Source organism: Amblyomma americanum, chromosome 3 (assembly GCF_052857255.1).
Source record: "Amblyomma americanum isolate KBUSLIRL-KWMA chromosome 3, ASM5285725v1, whole genome shotgun sequence".
NCBI lineage: Eukaryota > Metazoa > Arthropoda > Arachnida > Ixodida > Ixodidae > Amblyomma > Amblyomma americanum.
The window spans coordinates 69342453-69352964 of NC_135499.1; the positions used below are offsets into that span (position 1 = coordinate 69342453).

Below are 10512 nucleotides of genomic sequence, written 5' to 3' on the forward strand. Positions count from 1 at the left end.
CTTGCGATGAACGGTGTGGCACGCATCCAGTAGCTCCTGAACGACGTCAGATAAGAAAACACGGCCGCGGTCGCTGAGAAGTTCCCGAGGGGCGCCGTGACGCAGGATGAAATGATGGGGGAGGAAGGATGCGACGTCGCGAGCACTAGCAGAGGACAGGGCTGCCGTCTCCGCATACCTAGGGAGGTGGTTCACTGCAGCTATAATCCACCGATTCCCGGCAGGCGTGGACGGCAGGGGAGCTGGGCAAGGCAATGGCTGTAACGGGCCTGGGGAGGGTCGAGGAGCGGACTTGCGCTGCACAAGGTGGCTGCCAGTAGCACAAGGTGGCGGGCCCATGCGGGTCCGACATGGGCAATGAGGGCTGCTGGCTGCCCGCAAAAAGCCTACATGGGTCCCTCATGGGCGCATTGCTGGCAAAAGAGGTTTGGGCTGCCCATTTTATGCCTGACTGGGCCCCTCGTCAGGTACGCATGGGCTTAAAAAGAGCGGGCAGCCCGCCTGGGTCCCACAACAGATACATGCGGGCAACAGTGCGGGCTCTATCATGGCGAAGTGTGGGCAGCCCCTCTTGGGGCTGCCCGTACAGCACCTTGAGGGAGCCACGGTGGTTTTGTGTGGGCAGATAGATAGTATTCCTGCCTTAGGCCTACATGGGTCCTGCGTGGAAAATACAGGGGCTAAACTTTGGGCTGCACAGCGGCGAAGCGTTGTAGGCATGCAGCTTGGGCTGTCTGAGCAACGCCTACGTTGGTCCCGCATGGGCTAGGCGTGGGCACATTTGGCATTCCCGCCTCTATCCTAAACAGGGTATGAAAGGGCTAAGCATGGGCTGCATGCATGCCACCCCGGATATACATGCGGGCAGCAGTGCGGGCTCTATCATGGTTCAGTGTGGGCAGCCCCTCTTGGGGCTTCCCGTACAGCACCTTGAGGGAGCTACGGTGGTTTTGAGTGGGCAAAGAGATAGTATTCCCGCCTTCGGCCTACATGGGTCCTGTGTGGAAAATACAGGGGCTAAACCATGGGCTTCACAGTGGCGAAGTGTTGTAGGCATGCAGTTTGGGCTGCCTGAAGAACACCTACGTTGGTCCCGCATGGGCTAGGCGTGGGCACATTTGTCGTTCCCGCATCTTCCCCACCTGTATCCTAAACAGGGTATGAAAGGGCTAAGCGTGGGCTGCATGCTGTTCGTGTGCATAAAATATGGGGTTATATGATGGTGAAGTGCGGGCAAACCCAATAGGGGCGGCCCCTGCAGCACCCTCAAGGATCCAAGGAGGCTAGTTGCGTGTGGGCAAATATATAATATTCCCGCCTACAGCCTACAAAGGCACTGCGTAGAAAATACGTGGGCAGCGCATGGGCACATATCAGCCATTTCCACATCTTCCCCGCCTACATATCTGATAGAAAAGGGCTAATTGTGGGCTATGCAGTGGCAAAATGCGTGTGCATGAACCTGGGCTGTACGACGGTGAATTGCGGGCAACCCCGATGGGGGCTTGCCGTGGATCACTCTGACGACACTGTGCGTGGAAACAGGAGTATATATCTGCCTGTAGCCTTCGTAAGTCCTGCGTCGAATATTCTTGAGTTTGCAGTGCAGAAACATCACGCGTAGTGCCAGCGATCGTTGCCCGGCGACACCTATGGACATGTTGTCCCACTTACATCAGTCTGGCTGCATATCCTACATCACATGCAAAAAGGTTGCATGGGCGCCACAGCGATGAAGCATGGGCGCGTGGGTGAACTGCGGATATATATATATATATATATATATATATATATATATATATATATATATATATATATATATATATATATATATATATATATATATATATATGTGCTCAGTATATGGGCTGCCCACTCAGCACGTTGATGAAGCCAGAAGGATGTGGGAAAATAGCTTGCATTCCTGCGTTCAATCTAAATATATCCTGCATAGAATATGCAATTAAGCATGTAATTTAAGTTATATGCGCTTAAAAATAACAAAGGATATAGGTAGACGAATTCCGGCTGCGAGCAATAACTGAGACGGTCCCCTCTTCCGACCTATACTCTGGTACAAGTGGTTCTTGTCTGTTTTGTTGAGGGTCATTCGATAATTTTAAGTTTTTCATGGTCCCTTGGTGTTCGATTTAATGAGTTTTTGCAGTAATAGACATTTTGTTGAAAGCTAGAATAGAACCTTTGTGATTAACTTTTTTTTTGAAGTTGAGTAAGAGCCGCCGCGGTGGCTGAGTGGTTACGGCGCTCGGCTGCCGGCCCGAAAGACGCGGATTTGATCACAGCCACGGCGGTCAAATTTCGATGAAGGCGAAATTCTTGAGGCCCGTGTACTATGCGATGTCAGTGCACTCTAAAGAACCCCAGGTGGTCGAAATTTCTGGAGCCCTTCATTATGCCGTCTCTCATTGCCTTAGTCGCTTTGGGACGTTAAACCCATTTAAGCCAAACCATAAACCGAACCAGTCACTGCGTGTTGATTTAAACACTGGCACTGCTCCTATTATTTTTATTTTCAGTATTTGCTACTACACATACTTATCTGCGATTTTCAAGGGTGAAGTCAATTTTTTTCAATAATTGTGCAGTGAAAGTTGCATATTCTAAACGTCAAAGCAAGCAGTTGCCTTTTGTACTTCACACTGCTATCAGAACTCATCATTATTGCATGGCACCACCAACATCAAGGTGTAAGTCTTGCGTTAGTAATAAACAAAATGATTTCTTACTTTCTTGCTTCAACAGGCGTTAAGGCATATTGCTGCTGTGAAGCGTACAAATACAATTCTTAACGTATTCCTGGCAGCAAATATGGCTAAGAATTTTTATACACGTGTTCTTTTTCCTGTAGATGTATCTGAATTCAAGGTAGAGAAGGCATTGTACGACACCATGAAGGGAATTCCAAAGGATGCAGTATTTCAAAAGAGGACTGCCATTACCATCTGGTCAACAGGAGCAGTTGTACAATGCAATTCCAGTAGCAAGTGCTCAGGAGGTGACAGCGGAAGGCAAAGAAAAGGTTCTCCACAACGCTAAGCATAGAGGGCTGGGATAGTCTGTTCTGGGCAGAATTATGAGACGTCATACCAGTGCACAAAAAATATGTCCGGTGTCCGTGGTGTCTATCCTCTTCGTTCGTGTTTTTGTGCGCTGAAGTGATGTTTCACAATTCACCGAAGTGAAAAATGGCTGCACTGAGAGGTAATTGCTAGCTTTAGCTGGATTTATCTCAGAGACATATACTCACTTCATCAGTGTATGTTAGAATTACGACTCAGGTTTGTTAGTGGTTTATAGTATGAAAGCGCCAAACAAAGGATAATGCCAAACATACTAGACGTGGCCGAATAATTGTAGATATTGTCTTTATGTGAAAGTTTATTTACAGGAGGTTAATTGATGGGTGCAGTTAGCTTGTGTGAGGATAAAAGCAGATTAAAAGCCTAGCTCTATGTGCAGTGCGGCAGCGCATGATCATTGAAATTACTCATAATGAACAACTTTTAGTGAATACTTCTCATGCCATGGAAAGAGAAGACAGAGGGTACTTAGAAGTAATTGGCCCTGAAGCTTGGACTTTAGGTACTGAGGCCTAAGTGATGCTGATTCAGTGTAGGCATTCGTGAGTGCCGCCACGTTTGCCACTGTACATGAATCCTCTGGTTGTCTCTACTTAACGAAAATTTGTATGTTATAACTTGTAGCCATCACTGAAAGCATTTAGCATGAAAATAAGCTTGAATTGAATGCTAGCCGGCCTATTGTTTAGCTGTCAGATGCCATGATGGATGTGACTGTTCGAGTCCATCATGTAGCCCATAATGAGCCCCTGTTTACATTTACCTTCTCTGCTCTCTTGTCTAGCTGTTATGCATACAGTTTTGCAAGTCACGTTCTAACTTCGGCTACTTCAGTTTACATGTAAAAAAATTTTGGCTGCTTTTTACTTAAGCATAGGTGTGCTTCTCTCTCTTGCTAGTTTTGCTGCATGCTTTGTAAAAATAGTTTGTAGCATTGAATATGACAAAGCATATCTTAGTCACTTTTTTTCACACTTAGCAGGGATGGCCCAGTGAGGCCTGTAAACATGGCTCGAAGCAGTTGGAATACTTTGTTGCATACATGTTGGGAGGAATCATGCGACTTGTGTGTTATGTATATGTGTGGCAGTAAACATTGCTACTTTGGAAAAGGCGCTGGTCTGCCATACAATGTCAGCGAAGCTGAAAGAACCCCACTTGGTCTAAATTAATTTGGAGTCCTGCACTACAGTGCCCTGAAGCCATTATTGTTATCTGCCTTGTTTTGAGAAGCGGCTCTTGCAAGTGATCTGCCTGCTTAGAACCTGTCAACTGGTTAAGCTTATTCACTTAACTCGTAATCAACTCTGACGTTTTTTATAACTGGAACCCTAACGCGTGGATGCACCAAAAGAAGTGCATCTCAATGGAAGATGGGGCGTGCAAGGCACTATAGTGGGAAGTGCACAGTACGCAGAACCTTGTGTGGGTTTTGTATGTGTGCAAGTGTGCAGGTACTGTGCAGTGAACTGCACCAGAGGCTCAGGATGTGTATAGCAAGCTATACCTAAACAAAACTGATGTGCGCTCAGGCAGCTTTGGTTTCAATACATTCAGCAGGAAAAATAATCTGGCAACTTTTTTTGCACATCTGTTGGGGTTTTACCAGTGCCAGAGTTCAGAGTATCTCTTTTAAGGTTTCCTTTTGAATCATTAACATTCCAGCCTTGTCATTTTATATGTGGCATTCAGCTGAAAATATATTTCACCAGTCAGATTTTTATGCTTTCTTGCCATTATTTTGGAAGAAATGAAGAGGAATGGTCTTCTAAACAGATGCAGCCAACCGGTGCTTTGCAGTTCGGCACCCTGTGTGCATAAAAAGTCTCAATACATGGATTTTGTCACCCTGAAATATACTTGCATCAAATATTTTTTTTGTGGAACTACATCTTATCTCCTTGCTGTGCCGATCTTTATGGGCATCATGTGATCATTTACCTAATTCCTTAATTCCTCTTAATTTTTGTTTTCTGCAGCAGTAGAATTTTCATATCGATTTATTTCTCTAGGTTGCCAAGTATTCGTATCTCTGAGCCTGCTCATGAATCAAATTACCGGAGATACTAGAGTGCTGTTGATTGTCTCAGAAAGCCTGACTGTGTTAGAAGGTCTGTCATCCTCAATATTAGCTGCAACACCAAAATATGATAGGAACTCAGATTATGATGCAGACATACCCAGCTGTGTTGCAAATATATGCAGTTAGTTATGAATGTTAGTTATGAATACAAAAGAAAAGCACTTAACACAATAATTCTCACTTTTATTCACACAGTATGATCATGAACAGGGGCAAGGGAAGAAGCACCGCAAAGTGTTTTTCTGTGCCTTCCTCCTTGTCAGTGTTCATCATTGCACTGTGTGAATGAAAGTGTGAACTGCTAGCTCATACAGACACTGATTTCAAGCAAATTAATGCAAGTGGGGTGCTTTATGTGAGTAGCATTGATTTACTATAAAGCAGAAGACAGTTGATTTAGTGCAGAGGCATTGGAAGTCATATTGAATGTGTAGTATATGTGCACCACTGAGCTAAATTTAATAGCAGTATTTGCTGGTTGTCTTTGCACTGTGATTATTATAGTGTATTTCACACAAATTCTTTATTTTCTTCTGTTGTTCTTCAGGCATTGTGGCTACACAGCTGGAGTCAAGCAGCTGTCAGGGAAATGCAACCTATTCTACTTTTCAGAAAAGATGCACGCTATGATGCTAGGGGCCTCCATCTTGACTATACTGCTAATTTTGTCTACCAATGAAGCTAAGGTGCTTTTGAGCAATTGTGAGCAATTGTTCTTTCTTTACGATACGTGATTGCTCTTCGTCTTCGGCAAAACCAGAAATTATGTGGTTATGTGCATGCTCCAGTGTAAAATCGTGAAAAATTGACACTGCGAGTGTGTGCCACACTATGCCTAACTGCGTGCAGGTGCCATCTAATGAAATGCTCGTGTCATCAAGGCCGGCGCAGCGAGATTGGGGGATGTTAGTGCAACTGTCCCGACATCAGGAGTGCTTGCCGTTTTACACCATTTGGCGTGCATTTGCAGGCATCTCTTAATTTTTCTCACGATAGTATGTCCAAACTCACAGCATCTCAATCAAGACATTCTATGGTACACCAACCACACCAAATCGAATGGTACACCGATCACACCAGGAAACACTAAACCAAAGCACACCAGAGCCGGTATCGGACAAGCGGGTCACAGCACAGAACACCAGACCAGAACACACTAAAGCACACCACACTACGCCACATCAGGACCCGTGTCTGAATATCCTGCTCTGGTCGGAACATCAGAAACATTCACACCAGAACCCGTGTCTAAAAAACAGTTTGGTGTAAACACCAGAAAGGGGCTGGTGTTTTTTTCGACTGGCTGTATGGCATTTCCTTCAATTGCACCTATGAACTACAGGCAATGTATTGATTCCTTTTAATATAATTTTGAAGCATAGTGTTTTTTTCAGCTGTAGTTTAATTGGAGCCTTCTACATATAGTGAGTCCACTTCAGATTAAGTTGGGAGTTCGAAATTGACAAATGTTGCGTTTGGATTTGTAGACCTGGAAGCTTCATTTTGTACAAGTGTATTTGAATGAGGATTTGCTGTAGATAATATCTAGCCTACTACAAGAAATTAGCACAAGCATTAGCCTTGCTGTTCATAGTGGCAGCTGACGGTTATATGCTTACATCACTCATGTAGCTCCTGACTACAATTTTGTCATGGTTCAAGGTGGCCTTAAAGCAATGGCTTCACTTTTTCCCCTTACCTTATTGTTTGGGAAGCATATGCCATCGAGTCATGAATAAAAGGAAGTTAATATGATGATGCAAAGATAGGCACTTAGAAGACAACAAAGAATTCTTTTATCGTTAAACTGAGTCACGCCATTGTGATCATAGGTCTGTTTGAGTCCTCTGTATGATCCTGTTCTGCATGCTTCTGTTTTTTGTTAACTCGCACATGGTTCCTTGAAGGCAGAGTTTTATGAAATATTCATAGTGTGGTTCTCATGGCGTATTTCACTTTGTACAATCTATTTCAGACCAAAAAGCTAGCACTCGTTGGGGATGAGACAGCTGATGAGGCTACAAAACTTATTATGAAGACTCTGGTGAAGACTCCTGTGGCCCTCAGGTACACATTGAAGGGACGGGGTGAAAAAGAAGCATTTAAGAACCTTCGGCTGTAAAGCACAATTGTTGGTGAGTACACGTGAATCTTCTGAGGCTATAGACATTTTGTGAACACACCATCTAAATGCAGGAAAAAGCTTCTTTCAATCTACCTGGTGTGGTTTTCAGCAATTCCTTCATCAATTACTGAGTAGCCATCCAAATTTAAATACAGGTACCAAATTTTTTGCTTGTGTGTTTTCTTCTTTCAAACCATGCGTTAGACATTCTATACCTGTACGACCACTAAATAATTTTTAATTGAATTTCCTAGTGGTGCTCCAAAAGCACAAACACACACAGACCAAGTAAGAGACGAGACACAAAAACCAGCACTGATCTTACAGCTGATTTTTTATTAGGAAGAAGCACGTCATATATACACACACACACCAAAAAACAGCGCACATGCGCAATGTCAACAAGACTCCTAATGCTAGTAAAAGGTAAAAGCCGCTTTAAAAGCAGGTGTGTATCTGCAGAACCGCTACCCACTATGTAGCATATTGAGTTCTCGAAGCGATAATGTAACAGATGGCGTACTCACGCACTAATTACTTTTTTGATAATATGAAATGCCTCAGCTAATTTTCTAGTGCGCTGGTCAGAATGAGCGAATAAGACATCAGTATCGTCAAAGAACGGCGTACATTTGCACGCGAGGGTCTTCATGTGTGAACCTCAGCCCCGACCAATTTTGTGCAGAAACATCAAGAACATTTGACACAAATTTGGGATTTACTGACCTAGCCAGCACCAGGTAATCGTACACGTAACGGAAAATGCGTATGGAGTAACCGGCTAGATCAGTCTCAACTTTCATATCGACCCGGCCTAGATAAATGTTACTGAGAGTGGGAGCTACCTTGGCACCTATGTACACATCCGATTTTTGCATATAAAGTCGACAATCCTACTCAACAAGCGTGTTACTCAGGTGGTAAGATAACCAACCATTACAGAAAGGATCCTGTTGTGATTCCACACTCATTTTGGAACACGCATTCATTGTTGTCCTCCGTAATACATTGCTGAACATACTGGATTAGTTCAAGGTGTGGAAGAGAATAAAACAAATCAACCACATCTGCGTTTAAACCATCACATTGTGCCGGGCTCTCATTTCGTAGGAAATCGGCTACTGCCTCAGAATTAGGTACGAGAAACGGATCCTTTACGCGAAGCTTGTAAAAAGTGGCATCGTTACGGGATGCTTAGGCATGGCAGTAAAGAAATCTTATAAAATGATGCCCAGTCTCTTAGTCCAGGCAGAGAGATGTAGGGAAGCTGGTTTCCCGGACTCAGTTCACGTTTCGAGTGCATACAAAGTCGTCCGTATGCTGAAATCGTCTGCAAGTACCTCGGGGCTGGAAAAGGATTCGGAAGAAGGGAGAAGAAAGGTAGTGGTTATGCCATATGTTCACACACTGTCACACTGGATTAAATGAGTGGGGAGCAAGCATGGGGTAAAGGTTCAGTTCTCTGCACCTAACCAACTAGAAAGAGTGGGGGCGGCAGTTCAAAGAAGGCATGAAGGGCACAGAAGAAATGCTTGCAACATAAATCATGAAAATAGATATGTTCCCTGCAAGACTGGCATAGTGTATCAAACCCCTGTCCTGTGGCCTTACCTACATAAGCCAGACTGGCTGCCGTGTTAACGTGTGGCTCATGGAACACGCTATTTAAAGAAACTAACATAGCTAAGCATTGTTTGACATGCAATTGTACGCCGTTCTTTGACGATACTGATGTCTTGTTCACTCATTCTGACCAGCGCACAAGAGAAGTAGCTGAGGCGTTTCATATATCAGAAAAGTAATGGGTGCGTGAGTACGCCATCTGTTACATTATCGCTTCGAGAAATCAATATGTTACATAGTGGGTAGCGGTTTTGCAGATACACACGTGCTTTTAAAGCGGGTTTTTCCTTCTACTAGCACTAGGAGTCTTGTTGACACTGCCCATGTGCGCTGTTTTTTCGTGTGTGTATATGACGTGCTTCTTCCTAATAAAAATCTGTTGTAGTTGAGCGCTGGTTTGTGTGTTTCGTCTCTTACATGGTCCGTGTATGTTTGCGCGTTTGAACCACCACAATGCATCAAACCAACTAGCTCAATCTGCAGTTTTTCTACAATTTAATTTCTTCTTGACACTTTCAGTTTCATCAGTCGAACGATGACTATGACGTGTAGTTGATGTTAATGTCACATGAGGAATAAAAAATTGATTATATTATTGCTGACAGGTCATTTTTTGTCGTTCCAGGTCTTGGAAGAGGCTGGAATAAATGTCGTAATGAATTAAAGCTGCATATGAATGATTGTATTAGTTTTTCTAGTTGCATCATGTGACCAAAACATCAACTTGACGACAGTCGGCGTTCGGTCAATGAAAACAAAAAAGCATGAGAGAAGAAATTCAATTATAAATTATTTAGCAGGGTTGTAGGTAAATACCACCTGGTAATCTATGTATTTTATTATCTAACGCATCGTTTGACAGAAGAAAACAATAAATTTAGGTGTCTATAGTCCTTTAATGGCTCATGCACCTTTCGGTTATTCTTATTATGGATATTTATGGTTGTTATGGTTATGGATATTAATAGTAAAAGAAATTTGCTGATATTTTAAGCATTGCACATTTTAGCATTGCATACAGTTATGAAGCATTTCCTGGAAGATGTGACTGTAATGCTGTGCAAAGTGATTTTTATCCACCATATTGTATATCAGTTTGATATGTGTTTATTTGTTCACTTTTACATCTGCTATGCAGTGCAGAATCCCAACAGGCACCATGGAAGGCTTCAACAACAGAGTGGCTGCGTTCCTGCGGGGGGCGAGATACTGGGATGGCGGTTGGAAAGCACGGATGAAGGGTGTAGACCTTCACCCCGGTAATTGGGTCCTTGTAAGCAAGAATGCCCAAAATGTCTTGCAAAAACAAATCAATAAATAAGAAGCATTCTTACTTGCATTGTTTTTCTGCAGTAACGTGTACATAGAAAATACTGATAAAGTGAAGAAAGCCTCTCTGGGTTGGCAAGATGGGCCTTAAGTCTAATTGGGTCGGTGGGCCCAAAGGCATACAGCTATGGGTTCTATATGGGTTACGTTTGTTGACTTCCTGCAAGTTATCACCTATGAAGCCCACTGGGACCAGAACGGGCTAGCCCATGTGGGCCCAGTAGGGGCTAGCCTGCGTGGGCCCAGTACGG

The 10512-nt window shown here is 43.7% G+C and overlaps 1 long non-coding RNA gene across 1 annotated transcript; it reads left to right on the forward strand.

The window, feature by feature from the left end:
- The first annotated feature begins 5037 nt into the window (after window positions 1-5037).
- Window positions 5038-10222, forward strand: LOC144123037 (uncharacterized). The gene is made up of 3 exons (XR_013312974.1): window positions 5038-5886; window positions 7160-7319; window positions 10071-10222. It is a non-coding gene; the product is annotated as an uncharacterized LOC144123037 (long non-coding RNA).
- The last annotated feature ends 290 nt before the right edge of the window (window positions 10223-10512 follow it).